General features: G+C 41.1%; 23 non-coding genes across 23 annotated transcripts; all 23 read right to left on the bottom strand.

The window, feature by feature from the left end:
• Positions 1-339: 339 nt before the first annotated feature.
• On the bottom strand, positions 340-440 carry trnay-gua (transfer RNA tyrosine (anticodon GUA)). The gene is made up of 2 exons: positions 404-440; positions 340-375 (listed from the first exon to the last, which is right to left on the bottom strand). It is a non-coding gene; the product is annotated as a tRNA-Tyr (tRNA).
• A 691-nt stretch (positions 441-1,131) lies between these two features.
• trnay-gua (transfer RNA tyrosine (anticodon GUA)) lies at positions 1,132-1,232 on the bottom strand. The gene is made up of 2 exons: positions 1,196-1,232; positions 1,132-1,167 (listed from the first exon to the last, which is right to left on the bottom strand). It is a non-coding gene; the product is annotated as a tRNA-Tyr (tRNA).
• A 295-nt stretch (positions 1,233-1,527) lies between these two features.
• Positions 1,528-1,628, bottom strand: trnay-gua (transfer RNA tyrosine (anticodon GUA)). Its single transcript has 2 exons — positions 1,592-1,628; positions 1,528-1,563 (listed from the first exon to the last, which is right to left on the bottom strand). It is a non-coding gene; the product is annotated as a tRNA-Tyr (tRNA).
• Positions 1,629-2,878: 1,250 nt separating this feature from the next.
• On the bottom strand, positions 2,879-2,979 carry trnay-gua (transfer RNA tyrosine (anticodon GUA)). Its single transcript has 2 exons — positions 2,943-2,979; positions 2,879-2,914 (listed from the first exon to the last, which is right to left on the bottom strand). It is a non-coding gene; the product is annotated as a tRNA-Tyr (tRNA).
• Positions 2,980-3,212: 233 nt separating this feature from the next.
• trnay-gua (transfer RNA tyrosine (anticodon GUA)) lies at positions 3,213-3,313 on the bottom strand. The gene is made up of 2 exons: positions 3,277-3,313; positions 3,213-3,248 (listed from the first exon to the last, which is right to left on the bottom strand). It is a non-coding gene; the product is annotated as a tRNA-Tyr (tRNA).
• A 295-nt stretch (positions 3,314-3,608) lies between these two features.
• trnay-gua (transfer RNA tyrosine (anticodon GUA)) lies at positions 3,609-3,709 on the bottom strand. Its single transcript has 2 exons — positions 3,673-3,709; positions 3,609-3,644 (listed from the first exon to the last, which is right to left on the bottom strand). It is a non-coding gene; the product is annotated as a tRNA-Tyr (tRNA).
• A 567-nt stretch (positions 3,710-4,276) lies between these two features.
• Positions 4,277-4,377, bottom strand: trnay-gua (transfer RNA tyrosine (anticodon GUA)). Its single transcript has 2 exons — positions 4,341-4,377; positions 4,277-4,312 (listed from the first exon to the last, which is right to left on the bottom strand). It is a non-coding gene; the product is annotated as a tRNA-Tyr (tRNA).
• Positions 4,378-4,944: 567 nt separating this feature from the next.
• On the bottom strand, positions 4,945-5,045 carry trnay-gua (transfer RNA tyrosine (anticodon GUA)). The gene is made up of 2 exons: positions 5,009-5,045; positions 4,945-4,980 (listed from the first exon to the last, which is right to left on the bottom strand). It is a non-coding gene; the product is annotated as a tRNA-Tyr (tRNA).
• A 295-nt stretch (positions 5,046-5,340) lies between these two features.
• Positions 5,341-5,441, bottom strand: trnay-gua (transfer RNA tyrosine (anticodon GUA)). The gene is made up of 2 exons: positions 5,405-5,441; positions 5,341-5,376 (listed from the first exon to the last, which is right to left on the bottom strand). It is a non-coding gene; the product is annotated as a tRNA-Tyr (tRNA).
• A 1,025-nt stretch (positions 5,442-6,466) lies between these two features.
• trnay-gua (transfer RNA tyrosine (anticodon GUA)) lies at positions 6,467-6,567 on the bottom strand. Its single transcript has 2 exons — positions 6,531-6,567; positions 6,467-6,502 (listed from the first exon to the last, which is right to left on the bottom strand). It is a non-coding gene; the product is annotated as a tRNA-Tyr (tRNA).
• A 692-nt stretch (positions 6,568-7,259) lies between these two features.
• Positions 7,260-7,360, bottom strand: trnay-gua (transfer RNA tyrosine (anticodon GUA)). Its single transcript has 2 exons — positions 7,324-7,360; positions 7,260-7,295 (listed from the first exon to the last, which is right to left on the bottom strand). It is a non-coding gene; the product is annotated as a tRNA-Tyr (tRNA).
• Positions 7,361-9,115: 1,755 nt separating this feature from the next.
• trnay-gua (transfer RNA tyrosine (anticodon GUA)) lies at positions 9,116-9,216 on the bottom strand. Its single transcript has 2 exons — positions 9,180-9,216; positions 9,116-9,151 (listed from the first exon to the last, which is right to left on the bottom strand). It is a non-coding gene; the product is annotated as a tRNA-Tyr (tRNA).
• A 295-nt stretch (positions 9,217-9,511) lies between these two features.
• Positions 9,512-9,612, bottom strand: trnay-gua (transfer RNA tyrosine (anticodon GUA)). The gene is made up of 2 exons: positions 9,576-9,612; positions 9,512-9,547 (listed from the first exon to the last, which is right to left on the bottom strand). It is a non-coding gene; the product is annotated as a tRNA-Tyr (tRNA).
• Positions 9,613-10,699: 1,087 nt separating this feature from the next.
• trnay-gua (transfer RNA tyrosine (anticodon GUA)) lies at positions 10,700-10,800 on the bottom strand. Its single transcript has 2 exons — positions 10,764-10,800; positions 10,700-10,735 (listed from the first exon to the last, which is right to left on the bottom strand). It is a non-coding gene; the product is annotated as a tRNA-Tyr (tRNA).
• A 963-nt stretch (positions 10,801-11,763) lies between these two features.
• On the bottom strand, positions 11,764-11,864 carry trnay-gua (transfer RNA tyrosine (anticodon GUA)). Its single transcript has 2 exons — positions 11,828-11,864; positions 11,764-11,799 (listed from the first exon to the last, which is right to left on the bottom strand). It is a non-coding gene; the product is annotated as a tRNA-Tyr (tRNA).
• Positions 11,865-12,617: 753 nt separating this feature from the next.
• On the bottom strand, positions 12,618-12,718 carry trnay-gua (transfer RNA tyrosine (anticodon GUA)). Its single transcript has 2 exons — positions 12,682-12,718; positions 12,618-12,653 (listed from the first exon to the last, which is right to left on the bottom strand). It is a non-coding gene; the product is annotated as a tRNA-Tyr (tRNA).
• Positions 12,719-14,140: 1,422 nt separating this feature from the next.
• Positions 14,141-14,241, bottom strand: trnay-gua (transfer RNA tyrosine (anticodon GUA)). Its single transcript has 2 exons — positions 14,205-14,241; positions 14,141-14,176 (listed from the first exon to the last, which is right to left on the bottom strand). It is a non-coding gene; the product is annotated as a tRNA-Tyr (tRNA).
• A 233-nt stretch (positions 14,242-14,474) lies between these two features.
• trnay-gua (transfer RNA tyrosine (anticodon GUA)) lies at positions 14,475-14,575 on the bottom strand. The gene is made up of 2 exons: positions 14,539-14,575; positions 14,475-14,510 (listed from the first exon to the last, which is right to left on the bottom strand). It is a non-coding gene; the product is annotated as a tRNA-Tyr (tRNA).
• A 629-nt stretch (positions 14,576-15,204) lies between these two features.
• trnay-gua (transfer RNA tyrosine (anticodon GUA)) lies at positions 15,205-15,305 on the bottom strand. The gene is made up of 2 exons: positions 15,269-15,305; positions 15,205-15,240 (listed from the first exon to the last, which is right to left on the bottom strand). It is a non-coding gene; the product is annotated as a tRNA-Tyr (tRNA).
• Positions 15,306-15,997: 692 nt separating this feature from the next.
• On the bottom strand, positions 15,998-16,098 carry trnay-gua (transfer RNA tyrosine (anticodon GUA)). Its single transcript has 2 exons — positions 16,062-16,098; positions 15,998-16,033 (listed from the first exon to the last, which is right to left on the bottom strand). It is a non-coding gene; the product is annotated as a tRNA-Tyr (tRNA).
• Positions 16,099-17,582: 1,484 nt separating this feature from the next.
• trnay-gua (transfer RNA tyrosine (anticodon GUA)) lies at positions 17,583-17,683 on the bottom strand. Its single transcript has 2 exons — positions 17,647-17,683; positions 17,583-17,618 (listed from the first exon to the last, which is right to left on the bottom strand). It is a non-coding gene; the product is annotated as a tRNA-Tyr (tRNA).
• A 295-nt stretch (positions 17,684-17,978) lies between these two features.
• trnay-gua (transfer RNA tyrosine (anticodon GUA)) lies at positions 17,979-18,079 on the bottom strand. Its single transcript has 2 exons — positions 18,043-18,079; positions 17,979-18,014 (listed from the first exon to the last, which is right to left on the bottom strand). It is a non-coding gene; the product is annotated as a tRNA-Tyr (tRNA).
• A 1,088-nt stretch (positions 18,080-19,167) lies between these two features.
• Positions 19,168-19,268, bottom strand: trnay-gua (transfer RNA tyrosine (anticodon GUA)). The gene is made up of 2 exons: positions 19,232-19,268; positions 19,168-19,203 (listed from the first exon to the last, which is right to left on the bottom strand). It is a non-coding gene; the product is annotated as a tRNA-Tyr (tRNA).
• Positions 19,269-19,908: the final 640 nt, after the last annotated feature.

Genomic DNA, 19,908 nt, shown 5'->3' with positions numbered 1-19,908 from the left:
AAATGTCCTTCGAGCCGGGGTTGAACCAGCGACCTAAGGATACCTGCTAATTGCAGATTGAACATCAGCCTACAGTCCTCCGCTCTACCAACTGAGCTATTGAAGGGTAAAGAAAGAGGCCTGCATTTTAGCGTGTATATTGAGGACGGAGCTGCCGATAAACCAAAGCTTTTTTGACAAAGAATGAATGGATTCTTAATGATGAATATTGATGAGAAGCAAGGGTTGAGCTTGTTTTACAAAGGATGGATGGATTTGTCATGAGGAATATTGACAAGAAGCAAGGGTTTGCGATCAGGAAATACCTGTTGACCCAAACCGGACAACATTATAAAAATGTCCTTCGAGCCGGAGTTGAACCAGCGACCTAAGGATACCTGCTAATTGCACATTGAACATCAGCCTACAGTCCTCCGCTCTACCAACTGAGCTATCGAAGGGTAAAGAAAGAGACCTGCATTTTAGCGTGTATATTGAGGACGGAGCTGCCGATAAACCAAAGCTTTTTTGACAAAGAATGAATGGATTCTTAATGAGGAATATTGATGAGAAGCAAGGGTTGAGCTTGTTTTACAAAGGATGGATGGATTTGTTATGAGGAATATTGATGAGAAGCAAGGGTTGAGCTTGTTTTACAAAGAATGAATGGATTTGTCATGAGGAATATTGACAAGAAGCAAGGGTTTGCGATCAGGAAATACCTGTTGACCCAAACCGGACAACATTATAAAAATGTCCTTCGACCCGGAGTTGAACCAGCGACCTAAGGATACCTGCTAATTGCACATTGAACATCAGCCTACAGTCCTCCGCTCTACCAACTGAGCTATCGAAGGGTAAAGAAAGAGACCTGCATTTTAGCGTGTATATTGAGGACGGAGCTGCCAATAAACCAAAGCTTTTTTGACAAAGAATGAATGGATTCTTAATGAGGAATATTGATGAGAAGCAAGGGTTGAGCTTGTTTTACAAAGGATGGATGGATTTGTTATGAGGAATATTGATGAGAAGCAAGGGTTGAGCTTGTTTTACAAAGAATGGATGGATTTGTCATGAGGAATATTGACAAGAAGCAAGGGTTTGCGATCAGGAAATACCTGTTGACCCAAACCGGACAACATTATAAAAATGTCCTTCGAGCCGGAGTTGAACCAGCGACCTAAGGATACCTGCTAATTGCACATTGAACATCAGCCTACAGTCCTCCGCTCTACCAACTGAGCTATCGAAGGGTAAAGAAAGAGACCTGCATTTTAGCGTGTATATTGAGGACGGAGCTGCCGATAAACCAAAGCTTTTTTGACAAAGAATGAATGGATTCTTAATGATGAATATTGATGAGAAGCAAGGGTTGAGCTTGTTTTACAAAGGATGGATGGATTTGTTATTAGGAATATTGATGAGAAGCAAGGGTTGAGCTTGTTTTACAAAGAATGGATGGATTTGTCATGAGGAATATTTGCAAGAAGCAAGGGTTTGCGATCAGGAAATACCTGTTGACCCCAACCGGACAACATTATAAAAATGTCCTTCGAGCCGGAGTTGAACCAGCGACCTAAGGATACCTGCTAATTGCACATCTAACATCAGCCTACAGTCCTCCGCTCTACCAACTGAGCTATCGAAGGGTAAAGAAAGAGACCTGCATTTTAGCGTGTATATTGAGGACGGAGCTGCCGATAAACCAAAGCTTTTTTGACAAAGAATGAATGGATTCTTAATGAGAAGCAAGGGTTGAGCTTGTTTTACAAAGGATGGATGGATTTGTTGAACCAGCGACCTAAGTATACCTGCTAATTGCAGATTGAACATCAGCCTACAGTCCTCCGCTCTACCAACTGAGCTATCGAAGGGTAAAGAAAGAGACCTGCATTTTAGCGTGTATATTGAGGACGGAGCTGCCGATAAACCAAAGCTTTTTTGACAAAGAATGAATGGATTCTTAATGAGGAATATTGATGAGAAGCAAGGTTTGAGCTTGTTTTACAAAGATTGGATGGATTTGTCATGAGGAATATTGACAAGAAGCAATTGTTTGCGATCAGGAAATACCTGTTGACCCAAACCGGACAACATTATAAAAATGTCCTTCGACCCGGAGTTGAACCAGCGACCTAAGGATACCTGCTAATTGCACATTGAACATCAGCCTACAGTCCTCCGCTCTACCAACTGAGCTATCGAAGGGTAAAGAAAGAGACCTGCATTTTAGCGTGTATATTGAGGACGGAGCTGCCGATAAACCAAAGCTTTTTTGACAAAGAATGAATGGATTCTTAATGAGGAATATTGATGAGAAGCAAGGGTTGAGCTTGTTTTACAAAGGATGGATGGATTTGTTATGAGGAATATTGATGAGAAGCAAGGGTTGAGCTTGTTTTACAAAGAATGAATGGATTTGTCATGAGGAATATTGACAAGAAGCAAGGGTTTGCGATCAGGAAATACCTGTTGACCCAAACCGGACAACATTATAAAAATGTCCTTCGACCCGGAGTTGAACCAGCGACCTAAGGATACCTGCTAATTGCACATTGAACATCAGCCTACAGTCCTCCGCTCTACCAACTGAGCTATCGAAGGGTAAAGAAAGAGACCTGCATTTTAGCGTGTATATTGAGGACGGAGCTGCCAATAAACCAAAGCTTTTTTGACAAAGAATGAATGGATTCTTAATGAGGAATATTGATGAGAAGCAAGGGTTGAGCTTGTTTTACAAAGGATGGATGGATTTGTTATGAGGAATATTGATGAGAAGCAAGGGTTGAGCTTGTTTTACAAAGAATGGATGGATTTGTCATGAGGAATATTGACAAGAAGCAAGGGTTTGCGATCAGGAAATACCTGTTGACCCAAACCGGACAACATTATAAAAATGTCCTTCGAGCCGGAGTTGAACCAGCGACCTAAGGATACCTGCTAATTGCACATTGAACATCAGCCTACAGTCCTCCGCTCTACCAACTGAGCTATCGAAGGGTAAAGAAAGAAATCTGCATTTTAGCGTGATAATTGAGGATGGAGCTGCCAATAAACCAAAGCTTTTTTGACAAAGAATGAATGGATTCTTAATGAGGAATATTGATGAGAAGCAAGGGTTGAGCTTGTTTTACAAAGAATAGATGGATTTGTCATGAGGAATATTGACAAGAAGCAAGGGTTTGCAATCAGGAAATACCTGTTGACCCAAACCGGACAACATTATAAAAATGTCCTTCGAGCCGGAGTTGAACCAGCGACCTAAGGATACCTGCTAATTGCACATTGAACATCAGCCTACAGTCCTCCGCTCTACCAACTGAGCTATCGAAGGGTAAAGAAAGAGACCTGCATTTTAGCGTGTATATTGAGGACGGAGCTGCCGATAAACCAAAGCTTTTTTGACAAAGAATGAATGGATTCTTATCGAGGAATATTGATGAGAAGCAAGGGTTGAGCTTGTTTTACAAAGGATGGATGGATTTGTTATGAGGAATATTGATGAGAAGCAAGGGTTGAGCTTGTTTTACAAAGAATGGATGGATTTGTCATGAGGAATATTTGCAAGAAGCAAGGGTTTGCGATCAGGAAATACCTGTTGACCCAAACAGGACAACATTATAAAAATGTCCTTCGAGCCGGAGTTGAACCAGCGACCTAAGGATACCTGCTAATTGCACATTGAACATCAGCCTACAGTCCTCCGCTCTACCAACTGAGCTATCGAAGGGTAAAGAAAGAGACCTGCATTTTAGCGTGTATATTGAGGACGGAGCTGCCGATAAACCAAAGCTATTTTGACAAAGAATGAATGGATTCTTAATGAGGAATATTGATGAGAAGCAAGGGTTGAGCTTGTTTTACAAAGAATGGATGGATTTGTCATGAGGAATATTGACAAGAAGCAAGGGTTTGCAATCAGGAAATACCTGTTGACCCAAACCGGACAACATTATAAAAATGTCCTTCGAGCCGGGGTTGAACCAGCGACCTAAGGATACCTGCTAATTGCAGATTGAACATCAGCCTACAGTCCTCCGCTCTACCAACTGAGCTATTGAAGGGTAAAGAAAGAGGCCTGCATTTTAGCGTGTATATTGAGGACGGAGCTGCCGATAAACCAAAGCTTTTTTGACAAAGAATGAATGGATTCTTAATGATGAATATTGATGAGAAGCAAGGGTTGAGCTTGTTTTACAAAGAATGGATGGATTTGTCATGAGGAATATTTGCAAGAAGCAAGGGTTTGCGATCAGGAAATACCTGTTGACCCAAACAGGACAACATTATAAAAATGTCCTTCGAGCCGGAGTTGAACCAGCGACCTAAGGATACCTGCTAATTGCACATTGAACATCAGCCTACAGTCCTCCGCTCTACCAACTGAGCTATCGAAGGGTAAAGAAAGAGACCTGCATTTTAGCGTGTATATTGAGGACGGAGCTGCCGATAAACCAAAGCTATTTTGACAAAGAATGAATGGATTCTTAATGAGGAATATTGATGAGAAGCAAGGGTTGAGCTTGTTTTACAAAGAATGGATGGATTTGTCATGAGGAATATTGACAAGAAGCAAGGGTTTGCAATCAGGAAATACCTGTTGACCCAAACCGGACAACATTATAAAAATGTCCTTCGAGCCGGGGTTGAACCAGCGACCTAAGGATACCTGCTAATTGCAGATTGAACATCAGCCTACAGTCCTCCGCTCTACCAACTGAGCTATTGAAGGGTAAAGAAAGAGGCCTGCATTTTAGCGTGTATATTGAGGACGGAGCTGCCGATAAACCAAAGCTTTTTTGACAAAGAATGAATGGATTCTTAATGATGAATATTGATGAGAAGCAAGGGTTGAGCTTGTTTTACAAAGGATGGATGGATTTGTCATGAGGAATATTGACAAGAAGCAAGGGTTTGCGATCAGGAAATACCTGTTGACCCAAACCGGACAACATTATAAAAATGTCCTTCGAGCCGGAGTTGAACCAGCGACCTAAGGATACCTGCTAATTGCACATTGAACATCAGCCTACAGTCCTCCGCTCTACCAACTGAGCTATCGAAGGGTAAAGAAAGAGACCTGCATTTTAGCGTGTATATTGAGGACGGAGCTGCCGATAAACCAAAGCTTTTTTGACAAAGAATGAATGGATTCTTAATGAGGAATATTGATGAGAAGCAAGGGTTGAGCTTGTTTTACAAAGGATGGATGGATTTGTTATGAGGAATATTGATGAGAAGCAAGGGTTGAGCTTGTTTTACAAAGAATGGATGGATTTGTCATGAGGAATATTTGCAAGAAGCAAGGGTTTGCGATCAGGAAATACCTGTTGACCCAAACAGGACAACATTATAAAAATGTCCTTCGAGCCGGAGTTGAACCAGCGACCTAAGGATACCTGCTAATTGCACATTGAACATCAGCCTACAGTCCTCCGCTCTACCAACTGAGCTATCGAAGGGTAAAGAAAGAGACCTGCATTTTAGCGTGTATATTGAGGACGGAGCTGCCGATAAACCAAAGCTATTTTGACAAAGAATGAATGGATTCTTAATGAGGAATATTGATGAGAAGCAAGGGTTGAGCTTGTTTTACAAAGAATGGATGGATTTGTCATGAGGAATATTGACAAGAAGCAAGGGTTTGCAATCAGGAAATACCTGTTGACCCAAACCGGACAACATTATAAAAATGTCCTTCGAGCCGGGGTTGAACCAGCGACCTAAGGATACCTGCTAATTGCAGATTGAACATCAGCCTACAGTCCTCCGCTCTACCAACTGAGCTATTGAAGGGTAAAGAAAGAGGCCTGCATTTTAGCGTGTATATTGAGGACGGAGCTGCCGATAAACCAAAGCTTTTTTGACAAAGAATGAATGGATTCTTAATGAGGAATATTGATGAGAAGCAAGGGTTGAGCTTGTTTTACAAAGGATGGATGGATTTGTTATGAGGAATATTGATGAGAAGCAAGGGTTGAGCTTGTTTTACAAAGAATGAATGGATTTGTCATGAGGAATATTGACAAGAAGCAAGGGTTTGCGATCAGGAAATACCTGTTGACCCAAACCGGACAACATTATAAAAATGTCCTTCGACCCGGAGTTGAACCAGCGACCTAAGGATACCTGCTAATTGCACATTGAACATCAGCCTACAGTCCTCCGCTCTACCAACTGAGCTATCGAAGGGTAAAGAAAGAGACCTGCATTTTAGCGTGTATATTGAGGACGGAGCTGCCAATAAACCAAAGCTTTTTTGACAAAGAATGAATGGATTCTTAATGAGGAATATTGATGAGAAGCAAGGGTTGAGCTTGTTTTACAAAGGATGGATGGATTTGTTATGAGGAATATTGATGAGAAGCAAGGGTTGAGCTTGTTTTACAAAGAATGGATGGATTTGTCATGAGGAATATTGACAAGAAGCAAGGGTTTGCGATCAGGAAATACCTGTTGACCCAAACCGGACAACATTATAAAAATGTCCTTCGAGCCGGAGTTGAACCAGCGACCTAAGGATACCTGCTAATTGCAGATTAAACATCAGCCTACAGTCCTCCGCTCTACCAACTGAGCTATCGAAGGGTAAAGAAAGAGACCTGCATTTTAGCGTGTATATTGAGGACGGAGCTGCCGATAAACCAAAGCTTTTTTGACAAAGAATGAATGGATTCTTAATGAGGAATATTGATGAGAAGCAAGGGTTGAGCTTGTTTTACAAAGAATGGATGGATTTGTTATGAGGAATATTGATGAGAAGCAAGGGTTGAGCTTGTTTTACAAAGAATGAATGGATTTGTCATGAGGAATATTGACAAGAAGCAAGGGTTTGCGATCAGGAAATACCTGTTGACCCAAACCGGACAACATTCTAAAAATGTCCTTCGAGCCGGAGTTGAACCAGCGACCTAAGGATACCTGCTAATTGCAGATTGAACATCAGCCTACAGTCCTCCACTCTACCAACTGAGCTATCGAAGGGTAAAGAAAGAGACCTGCATTTTAGCGTGTATATTGAGGACGGAGCTGCCGATAAACCAAAGCTTTTTTGACAAAGAATGAATGGATTCTTAATGAGGAATATTGATGAGAAGCAAGGGTTGAGCTTGTTTTACAAAGGATGGATGGATTTGTTATGAGGAATATTGATGAGAAGCAAGGGTTGAGCTTGTTTTACAAAGAATGGATGGATTTGTCATGAGGAATATTGACAAGAAGCAAGGGTTTGCGATCAGGAAATACCTGTTGACCCAAACCGGACAACATTCTGAAATATGTCCTTCGAGCCGGAGTTGAACCAGCGACCTAAGGATACCTGCTAATTGCACATTGAACATCAGCCTACAGTCCTCCGCTCTACCAACTGAGCTATCGAAGGGTAAAGAAAAAAACCTGCATTTTAGCGTGTATATTGAGGATGGAGCTGACAATAAACCAAGGCTTGTTTGACAAAGAATGAATGGATTCTTAATGGGGAATATTGATGAGAAGCAAGGATTGAGCTTGTTTTACAAAGAATGGATGGATTTGTCATGAGGAATATTGACAAGAAGCAAGGGTTTGCGATCAGGAAATACCTGTTGACCCAAACCGGACAACATTATAAAAATGTCCTTCGAGCCTGAGTTGAACCAGCAACCTAAGGATACCTGCTAATTGCAGATTAAACATCAGCCTACAGTCCTCCGCTCTACCAACTGAGCTATCGAAGTGTAAAGAAAGAGACCTGCATTTTAACGTGTATATTGAGGACGGAGCTGCCGATAAACCAAAGCTTTTTTGACAAAGAATGAATGGATTCTTAATGAGGAATATTGATGAGAAGCAAGGGTTGAGCTTGTTTTACAAAGAATGAATGGATTTGTTATGAGGAATATTGACAAGAAGCAAGGGTTTGCGATCAGGAAATACCTGTTGACCCAAACCGGACAACATTCTAAAAATGTCCTTCGAGCCGGAGTTAAACCAGCGACCTAAGGATACCTGCTAATTGCACATTGAACATCAGCCTACAGTCCTCCGCTCTACCAATTGAGCTATCGAAGGGTAAAGAAAGAGACCTGCATTTTAGCGTGTATATTGAGGACGGAGCTGCCGATAAACCAAAGCTTTTTTGACAAAGAATGAATGGATTCTTAATGAGGAATATTGATGAGAAGCAAGGGTTGAGCTTGTTTTACAAAGGATGGATGGATTTGTTATGAGGAATATTGATGAGAAGCAAGGGTTGAGCTTGTTTTACAAAGAATGGATGGATTTGTCATGAGGAATATTGACAAGAAGCAAGGGTTTGCGATCAGGAAATACCTGTTGACCCAAACCGGACAACATTATAAAAATGTCCTTCGAGCCGGAGTTGAACCAGCGACCTAAGGATACCTGCTAATTGCACATTGAACATCAGCCTACAGTCCTCCGCTCTACCAATTGAGCTATCGAAGGGTAAAGAAAGAGACCTGCATTTTAGCGTGTATATTGAGGATGGAGCTGCCGATAAACCAAAGCTTTTTTGACAAAGAATGAATGGATTCTTAATGAGGAATATTGATGAGAAGCAAGGGTTGAGCTTGTTTTACAAAGGATGGATGGATTTGTTATGAGGAATATTGATGAGAAGCAAGGGTTGAGCTTGTTTTACAAAGAATGAATGGATTTGTCATGAGGAATATTGACAAGAAGCAAGGGTTTGCGATCAGGAAATACCTGTTGACCCAAACCGGACAACATTATAAAAATGTCCTTCGAGCCTGAGTTGAACCAGCGACCTAAGGATACCTGCTAATTGCAGATTGAACATCAGCCTACAGTCCTCCGCTCTACCAACTGAGCTATCGAAGGGTAAAGAAAGAGACCATCATTTTAGCGTGTATATTGAGGACGGAGCTGCCGATAAACCAAAGCTTTTTTGACAAAGAATGAATGGATTCTTAATGAGGAATATTGATGAGAAGCAAGGGTTGAGCTTGTTTTACAAAGGATGGATGGATTTGTTATGAGGAATATTGATGAGAAGCAAGGGTTGAGCTTGTTTTACAAAGAATGGATGGATTTGTCATGAGGAATATTGACAAGAAGCAAGGGTTTGCGATCAGGAAATACCTGTTGACCCAAACCGGACAACATTCTAAAAATGTCCTTCGAGCCGGAGTTGAACCAGCGACCTAAGGATACCTGCTAATTGCACATTGAACATCAGCCTACAGTCCTCCGCTCTACCAACTGAGCTATCGAAGGGTAAAGAAAGAAACCTGCATTTTAGCGTGTATATTGAGGACGGAGCTGCCGATAAACCAAAGCTTTTTTGACAAAGAATGAATGGATTCTTAATAAGGAATATTGATGAGAAGCAAGGGTTGAGCTTGTTTTACAAAGGATGGATGGATTTATTATGAGGAATATTGATGAGAAGCAAGGGTTGAGCTTGTTTTACAAAGAATGGATGGATTTGTCATGAGGAATATTGACAAGAAGCAAGGGTTTGCGATCAGGAAATACCTGTTGACCCAAACCGGACAACATTCTAAAAATGTCCTTCGAGCCGGAGTTGAACCAGCGACCTAAGGATACCTGCTAATTGCACATTGAACATCAGCCTACAGTCCTCCGCTCTACCAACTGAGCTATCGAAGGGTAAAGAAAGAAACCTGCATTTTAGCGTGTATATTGAGGATGGAGCTGACAATAAACCAAGGCTTGTTTGACAAAGAATGAATGGATTCTTAATGGGGAATATTGATGAGAAGCAAGGATTGAGCTTGTTTTACAAAGGATGGAAGGATTTGTTATGAGGAATATTGATGAGAAGCAAGGGTTGAGCTTGTTTTACAAAGAATGGATGGATTTGTCATGAGGAATATTGACAAGAAGCAAGGGTTTGCGATCAGGAAATACCTGTTGACCCAAACCGGACAACATTATAAAAATGTCCTTCGAGCCGGAGTTAAACCAGCGACCTAAGGATACCTGCTAATTGCACATTGAACATCAGCCTACAGTCCTCCGCTCTACCAATTGAGCTATCGAAGGGTAAAGAAAGAGACCTGCATTTTAGCGTGTATATTGAGGACGGAGCTGCCGATAAACCAAAGCTTTTTTGACAAAGAATGAATGGATTCTTAATGAGGAATATTGATGAGAAGCAAGGGTTGAGCTTGTTTTACAAAGGATGGATGGATTTGTTATGAGGAATATTGATGAGAAGCAAGGGTTGAGCTTGTTTTACAAAGAATGAATGGATTTGTCATGAGGAATATTGACAAGAAGCAAGGGTTTGCGATCAGGAAATACCTGTTGACCCAAACCGGACAACATTATAAAAATGTCCTTCGAGCCTGAGTTGAACCAGCGACCCAAGGATACCTGCTAATTGCAGATTGAACATCAGCCTACAGTCCTCCGCTCTACCAACTGAGCTATCGAAGGGTAGAGAAAGAGACCATCATTTTAGCGTGTATATTGAGGACGGAGCTGCCGATAAACCAAAGCTTTTTTGACAAAGAATGAATGGATTCTTAATGAGGAATATTGATGAGAAGCAAGGGTTGAGCTTGTTTTACAAAGGATGGATGGATTTGTTATGAGGAATATTGATGAGAAGCAAGGGTTGAGCTTGTTTTACAAAGAATGGATGGATTTGTCATGAGGAATATTGACAAGAAGCAAGGGTTTGCGATCAGGAAATACCTGTTGACCCAAACCGGACAACATTCTAAAAATGTCCTTCGAGCCGGAGTTGAACCAGCGACCTAAGGATACCTGCTAATTGCACATTGAACATCAGCCTACAGTCCTCCGCTCTACCAACTGAGCTATCGAAGGGTAAAGAAAGAAACCTGCATTTTAGCGTGTATATTGAGGATGGAGCTGACAATAAACCAAGGCTTGTTTGACAAAGAATGAATGGATTCTTAATGGGGAATATTGATGAGAAGCAAGGATTGAGCTTGTTTTACAAAGAATGGATGGATTTGTCATGAGGAATATTGACAAGAAGCAAGGGTTTGCGATCAGGAAATACCTGTTGACCCAAACCGGACAACATTATAAAAATGTCCTTCGAGCCTGAGTTGAACCAGCGACCTAAGGATACCTGCTAATTGCAGATTAAACATCAGCCTACAGTCCTCCGCTCTACCAACTGAGCTATCGAAGGGTAAAGAAAGAGACCTGCATTTTAACGTGTATATTGAGGACGGAGCTGCCGATAAACCAAAGCTTTTTTGACAAAGAATGAATTGATTCTTAATGAGGAATATTGATGAGAAGCAAGGGTTGAGCTTGTTTTACAAAGAATGAATGGATTTGTTATGAGGAATATTGACAAGAAGCAAGGGTTTGCGATCAGGAAATACCTGTTGACCCAAACCGGACAACATTATAAAAATGTCCTTCGAGCCAGAGTTAAACCAGCGACCTAAGGATACCTGCTAATTGCACATTGAACATCAGCCAACAGTCCTCCGCTCTACCAATTGAGCTATCGAAGGGTAAAGAAAGAGACCTGCATTTTAGCGTGTATATTGAGGACGGAGCTGCCGATAAACCAAAGCTTTTTTGACAAAGAATGAATGGATTCTTAATGAGGAATATTGATGAGAAGCAAGGGTTGAGCTTGTTTTACAAAGGATGGATGGATTTGTTATGAGGAATATTGATGAGAAGCAAGGGTTGAGCTTGTTTTACAAAGAATGGATGGATTTGTCATGAGGAATATTGACAAGAAGCAAGGGTTTGCGATCAGGAAATACCTGTTGACCCAAACCGGACAACATTATAAAAATGTCCTTCGAGCCGGAGTTGAACCAGCGACCTAAGGATACCTGCTAATTGCACATTGAACATCAGCCTACAGTCCTCCGCTCTACCAACTGAGCTATCGAAGGGTAAGGAAAGAGACCTGCATTTTAGCGTGTATATTGAGGACGGAGCTGCCGATAAACCAAAGCTTTTTTGACAAAGAATGAATGGATTCTTAATGAGGAATATTGATGAGAAGCAAGGGTTGAGCTTGTTTTACAAAGAATGGATGGATTTGTTATGAGGAATATTGATGAGAAGCAAGGGTTGAGCTTGTTTTACAAAGAATGAATGGATTTGTCATGAGGAATATTGACAAGAAGCAAGGGTTTGCGATCAGGAAATACCTGTTGACCCAAACCGGACAACATTATAAAAATGTCCTTCGAGCCGGAGTTGAACCAGTGACCTAAGGATACCTGCTAATTGCAGATTGAACATCAGCCTACAGTCCTCCGCTCTACCAACTGAGCTATCGAAGGGTAAAGAAAGAGACCTGCATTTTAGCGTGTATATTGAGGACGGAGCTGCCGATAAACCAAAGCTTTTTTGACAAAGAATGAATGGATTCTTAATGAGGAATATCGATGAGAAGCAAGGGTTGAGCTTGTTTTACAAAGGATGAATGGATTTGTTATGAGGAATATCGATGAGAAGCAAGGGTTGAGCTTGTTTTACAAAGGATGGATGGATTTGTTATGAGGAATATTGATGAGAAGCAAGGGTTGAGCTTGTTTTACAAAGAATGGATGGATTTGTCATGAGGAATATTGACAAGAAGCAAGGGTTTGCGATCAGGAAATACCTGTTGACCCAAACCGGACAACATTATAAAAATGTCCTTCGAGCCGGAGTTGAACCAGCGACCTAAGGATACCTGCTAATTGCACATTGAACATCAGCCTACAGTCCTCCGCTCTACCAACTGAGCTATCGAAGGGTAAAGAAAGAGACCTGCATTTTAGCGTGTATATTGAGGACGGAGCTGCCGATAAACCAAAGCTTTTTGGACAAAGAATGAATGGATTCTTAATGAGGAATATTGATGAGAAGCAAGGGTTGAGCTTGTTTTACAAAGAATGGATGGATTTGTTATGAGGAATATTGATGAGAAGCAAGGGTTGAGCTTGTTTTACAAAGAATGAATGGATTTGTCATGAGGAATATTGACAAGAAGCAAGGGTTTGCGATCAGGAAATACCTGTTGACCCAAACCGGACAACATTATAAAAATGTCCTTCGAGCCGGAGTTGAACCAGTGACCTAAGGATACCTGCTAATTGCAGATTGAACATCAGCCTACAGTCCTCCGCTCTACCAACTGAGCTATCGAAGGGTAAAGAAAGAGACCTGCATTTTAGCGTGTATATTGAGGACGGAGCTGCCGATAAACCAAAGCTTTTTTGACAAAGAATGAATGGATTCTTAATGAGGAATATCGATGAGAAGCAAGGGTTGAGCTTGTTTTACAAAGGATGGATGGATTTGTTATGAGGAATATTGATGAGAAGCAAGGGTTGAGCTTGTTTTACAAAGAATGAATGGATTTGTCATGAGGAATATTGACAAGAAGCAAGGGTTTTGCGATCAGGAAATACCTGTTGACCCAAACCGGACAACATTATAAAAATGTCCTTCGAGCCTGAGTTGAACCAGCGACCTAAGGATACCTGCTAATTGCAGATTGAACATCAGCCTACAGTCCTCCGCTCTACCAACTGAGCTATCGAAGGGTAAAGAAAGAAACTTGCATTTTAGCGTGTATATTGAGGATGGAGCTGACAATAAACCAAGGCTTGTTTGACAAAGAATGAATGGATTCTTAATGGGGAATATTGATGAGAAGCAAGGATTGAGCTTGTTTTACAAAGAATGGATGGATTTGTCATGAGGAATATTGACAAGAAGCAAGGGTTTGCGATCAGGAAATACCTGTTGACCCAAACCGGACAACATTATAAAAATGTCCTTCGAGCCTGAGTTGAACCAGCGACCTAAGGATACCTGCTAATTGCAGATTGAACATCAGCCTACAGTCCTCCGCTCTACCAACTGAGCTATCGAAGGGTAAAGAAAGAGACCATCATTTAAGCGTGTATATTGAGGACGGAGCTGCCGATAAACCAAAGCTTTTTTGACAAAGAATGAATGGATTCTTAATGAGGAATATTGATGAGAAGCAAGGGTTGAGCTTGTTTTACAAAGGATGGATGGATTTGTTATGAGGAATATTGATGAGAAGCAAGGGTTGAGCTTGTTTTACAAAGAATGGATGGATTTGTCATGAGGAATATTGACAAGAAGCAAGGGTTTGCGATCAGGAAATACCTGTTGACCCAAACCGGACAACATTCTAAAAATGTCCTTCGAGCCGGAGTTGAACCAGCGACCTAAGGATACCTGCTAATTGCACATTGAACATCAGCCTACAGTCCTCCGCTCTACCAACTGAGCTATCGAAGGGTAAAGAAAGAAACCTGCATTTTAGCGTGTATATTGAGAATGGAGCTGACAATAAACCAAGGCTTGTTTGACAAAGAATGAATGGATTCTTAATGGGGAATATTGATGAGAAGCAAGGATTGAGCTTGTTTTACAAAGAATGGATGGATTTGTCATGAGGAATATTGACAAGAAGCAAGGGTTTGCGATCAGGAAATACCTGTTGACCCAAACCGGACAACATTATAAAAATGTCCTTCGAGCCGGAGTTGAACCAGCGACCTAAGGATACCTGCTAATTGCAGATTAAACATCAGCCTACAGTCCTCCGCTCTACCAACTGAGCTATCGAAGGGTAAAGAAAGAGACCTGCATTTTAACGTGTATATTGAGGACGGAGCTGCCGATAAACCAAAGCTTTTTTGACAAAGAATGAATGGATTCTTAATGAGGAATATTGATGAGAAGCAAGGGTTGAGCTTGTTTTACAAAGAATGAATGGATTTGTTATGAGGAATATTGACAAGAAGCAAGGGTTTGCGATCAGGAAATACCTGTTGACCCAAACCGGACAACATTATAAAAATGTCCTTCGAGCCAGAGTTAAACCAGCGACCTAAGGATACCTGCTAATTGCACATTGAACATCAGCCTACAGTCCTCCGCTCTACCAATTGATCTATCGAAGGGTAAAGAAAGAGACCTGCATTTTAGCGTGTATAATGAGGACGGAGCTGCCGATAAACCAAAGCTTTTTTGACAAAGAATGAATGGATTATTAATGAGGAATATTGATGAGAAGCAAGGGTTGAGCTTGTTTTACAAAGGATGGATGGATTTGTTATGAGGAATATTGATGAGAAGCAAGGGTTGAGCTTGTTTTACAAAGAATGGATGGATTTGTCATGAGGAATATTGACAAGAAGCAAGGGTTTGCGATCAGGAAATACCTGTTGACCCAAACCGGACAACATTATAAAAATGTCCTTCGAGCCGGAGTTGAACCAGCGACCTAAGGATACCTGCTAATTGCACATTGAACATCAGCCTACAGTCCTCCGCTCTACCAACTGAGCTATCGAAGGGTAAAGAAAGAGACCTGCATTTTAGCGTGTATATTGAGGACGGAGCTGCCGATAAACCAAAGCTTTTTTGACAAAGAATGAATGGATTCTTAATGAGGAATATTGATGAGAAGCAAGGGTTGAGCTTGTTTTACAAAGAATGGATGGATTTGTTATGAGGAATATTGATGAGAAGCAAGGGTTGAGCTTGTTTTACAAAGAATGAATGGATTTGTCATGAGGAATATTGACAAGAAGCAAGGGTTTTGCGATCAGGAAATACCTGTTGACCCAAACCGGACAACATTATAAAAATGTCCTTCGAGCCTGAGTTGAACCAGCGACCTAAGGATACCTGCTAATTGCAGATTGAACATCAGCCTACAGTCCTCCGCTCTACCAACTGAGCTATCGAAGGGTAAAGAAAGAGACCTGCATTTTAGCGTGTATATTGAGGACGGAGCTGCCGATAAACCAAAGCTTTTTTGACAAAGAATGAATGGATTCTTAATGAGGAATTTTGATGAGAAGCAAGGGTTGAGCTTGTTTTACAAAGGATGGATGGATTTGTTATGAGGAATATTGATGAGAAGCAAGGGTTGAGCTTGTTTTACAAAGAATGGATGGATTTGTCATGAGGAATATTGACAAGAAGCAAGGGTTTGCGATCAGGAAATACCTGTTGACCCAAACCGGACAACATTATAAAAATATCCTTCGAGCCGGAGTTGAACCAGCGACCTAAGGATACCTGCTAATTGCACATTGAACATCAGCCTACAGTCCTCCGCTCTACCAACTGAGCTATCGAAGGGTAAAGAAAGAGACCTGCATTTTAGCGTGTATATTGAGGACGGAGCTGCCGATAAACCAAAGCTTTTTTGACAAAGAATGAATGGATTCTTAATGAGGAATATTGATGAGAAGCAAGGGTTGAGCTTGTTTTACAAAGAATGGATGGATTTGTTATGAGGAATATTGATGAGAAGCAAGGGTTAAGCTTGTTTTACAAAGAATGAATGGATTTGTCATGAGGAATATTGACAAGAAGCAAGGGTTTGCGATCAGGAAATACCTGTTGACCCAAACCGGACAACATTATAAAAATGTCCTTCGAGCCGGAGTTGAACCAGTGACCTAAGGATACCTGCTAATTGCAGATTGAACATCAGCCTACAGTCCTCCGCTCTACCAACTGAGCTATCGAAGGGTAAAGAAAGAGACCATCATTTAAGCGTGTATATTGAGGACGGAGCTGCCGATAAACCAAAGCTTTTTTGACAAAGAATGAATGGATTCTTAATAAGGAATATCGATGAGAAGCAAGGGTTGAGCTTGTTTTACAAAGGATGGATGGATTTGTTATGAGGAATATTGATGAGAAGCAAGGGTTGAGCTTGTTTTACAAAGAATGAATGGATTTGTCATGAGGAATATTGACAAGAAGCAAGGGTTTTGCGATCAGGAAATACCTGTTGACCCAAACCGGACAACATTATAAAAATGTCCTTCGAGCCTGAGTTGAACCAGCGACCTAAGGATACCTGCTAATTGCAGATTGAACATCAGCCTACAGTCCTCCGCTCTACCAACTGAGCTATCGAAGGGTAAAGAAAGAGACCATCATTTAAGCGTGTATATTGAGGACGGAGCTGCCGATAAACCAAAGCTTTTTTGACAAAGAATGAATGGATTCTTAATGAGGAATATTGATGAGAAGCAAGGGTTGAGCTTGTTTTACAAAGGATGGATGGATTTGTTATGAGGAATATTGATGAGAAGCAAGGGTTGAGCTTGTTTTACAAAGAATGGATGGATTTGTCATGAGGAATATTGACAAGAAGCAAGGGTTTGCGATCAGGAAATACCTGTTGACCCAAACCGGACAACATTATAAAAATGTCCTTCGAGCCGGAGTTGAACCAGCGACCTAAGGATACCTGCTAATTGCACATTGAACATCAGCCTAAAGTCCTCCGCTCTACCAACTGAGCTATCGAAGGGTAAAGAAAGAGACCTGCATTTTAGCGTGTACATTGAAGACGGAGCTGCCGATAAACCAAAGCTTTTTTGACAAAGAATGAATGGATTCTTAATGAGGAATATGGATGAGAAGTAAGGGTTGAGCTTGTTTTACAAGGGATGGATGGATTTGTTATGAGGAATATTGATGAGAAGCAAGGGTTGAGCTTGTTTTACAAAGAATGGATGGATTTGTCATGAGGAATATTGACAAGAAGCAAGGGTTTGCGATCAGGAAATACCTGCTGACCCAAACCGAACAACATTATAATAATGTCCTTCGAGCCGGAGTTGAACCAGCGACCTAAGGATACCTGCTAATTGCAGTTTGAACATCAGCCTACAGTCCTCCGCTCTACCAACTGAGCTATCGAAGGGTAAAGAAAGAGACCTGCATTTTAGCGTGTATATTGAGGACGGAGCTGCCGATAAACCAAAGCTTTTTTGACAAAGAATGAATGGATTCTTAATGAGGAATATTGATGAGAAGCAAGGGTTGAGCTTGTTTTACAAAGGATGGATGGATTTGTTATGAGGAATATTGATGAGAAGCAAGGGTTGAGCTTGTTTTACAAAGAATGGATGGATTTGTCATGAGGAATATTGACAAGAAGCAAGGGTTTGCGATCAGGAAATACTTGTTGACCCAAACCGGACAACATTATTAAAATGTCCTTCGAGCCGGAGTTGAACCAGCGACCTAAGGATACCTGCTTATTGCACATTGAACATCAGCCTACAGTCCTCCGCTCTACCAACTGAGCTATCGAAGGGTAAAGAAAGAGACATGCATTTTAGCGTGTATATTGAGGACTGAGCTGCCGATAAACCAAAGCTTTTTTGACAAAGAATGAATGGATTCTTAATGAGGAATATTGATGAGAAGCAAGGGTTGAGCTTGTTTTAAAAAGGATGGATGGATTTGTTATGAGGAATATTGATGAGAAGCAAGGGTTGAGCTTGTTTTACAAAGAATGGATGGATTTGTCATGAGGAATATTGACAAGAAGCAAGGGTTTGCGATCAGGAAATACCTGTTGACCCAAACCGCACAACATTCTAAAAATGTCCTTCGAGCCGGAGTTGAACCAGCGACCTAAGGATACCTGCTAATTGCACATTGAACATCAGCCTACAGTCCTCCGCTTTACCAACTGAGCTATCGAAGGGTAAAGAAAGAAACCTGCATTTTAGCGTGTATATTGAGGACGGAGCTGCCGATAAACCAAAGCTTTTTTGACAAAGAATGAATGGGTTCTTAATGAGGAATATCGATGAGAAGCAAGGGTTGAGCTTGTTTTACAAAGGATGGATGGATTTGTTATGAGGAATATTGATGAGAAGCAAGGGTTGAGCTTGTTTTACAAAGAATGAATGGATTTGTCATGAGGAATATTGACAAGAAGCAAGGGTTTTGCGATCAGGAAATACCTGTTGACCCAAACCGGACAACATTATAAAAATGTCCTTCGAGCCTGAGTTGAACCAGCGACCTAAGGATACCTGCTAATTGCAGATTGAACATCAGCCTACAGTCCTCCGCTCTACCAACTGAGCTATCGAAGGGTAAAGAAAGAGACCTGCATTTTAGCGTGTATATTGAGGACGGAGCTGCCGATAAACCAAAGCTTTTTTGACAAAGAATGAATGGATTCTTAATGAGGAATTTTGATGAGAAGCAAGGGTTGAGCTTGTTTTACAAAGGATGGATGGATTTGTTATGAGGAATATTGATGAGAAGCAAGGGTTGAGCTTGTTTTACAAAGAATGGATGGATTTGTCATGAGGAATATTGACAAGAAGCAAGGGTTTGCGATCAGGAAATACCTGTTGACCCAAACCGGACAACATTATAAAAATATCCTTCGAGCCGGAGTTGAACCAGCGACCTAAGGATACCTGCTAATTGCACATTGAACATCAGCCTACAGTCCTCCGCTCTACCAACTGAGCTATCGAAGGGTAAAGAAAGAGACCTGCATTTTAGCGTGTATATTGAGGACGGAGCTGCCGATAAACCAAAGCTTTTTTGACAAAGAATGAATGGATTCTTAATGAGGAATATTGATGAGAAGCAAGGGTTGAGCTTGTTTTACAAAGAATGGATGGATTTGTTATGAGGAATATTGATGAGAAGCAAGGGTTAAGCTTGTTTTACAAAGAATGAATGGATTTGTCATGAGGAATATTGACAAGAAGCAAGGGTTTGCGATCAGGAAATACCTGTTGACCCAAACCGGACAACATTATAAAAATGTCCTTCGAGCCGGAGTTGAACCAGTGACCTAAGGATACCTGCTAATTGCAGATTGAACATCAGCCTACAGTCCTCCGCTCTACCAACTGAGCTATCGAAGGGTAAAGAAAGAGACCATCATTTAAGCGTGTATATTGAGGACGGAGCTGCCGATAAACCAAAGCTTTTTTGACAAAGAATGAATGGATTCTTAATAAGGAATATCGATGAGAAGCAAGGGTTGAGCTTGTTTTACAAAGGATGGATGGATTTGTTATGAGGAATATTGATGAGAAGCAAGGGTTGAGCTTGTTTTACAAAGAATGAATGGATTTGTCATGAGGAATATTGACAAGAAGCAAGGGT

This window comes from Gasterosteus aculeatus, chromosome 12 (assembly GCF_964276395.1).
Source record: "Gasterosteus aculeatus chromosome 12, fGasAcu3.hap1.1, whole genome shotgun sequence".
Taxonomy (NCBI): domain Eukaryota; kingdom Metazoa; phylum Chordata; class Actinopteri; order Perciformes; family Gasterosteidae; genus Gasterosteus; species Gasterosteus aculeatus.
The sequence above is the reverse complement of the archived record's forward strand: the minus strand, read 5'-3'. Positions and strand labels throughout refer to the sequence as shown.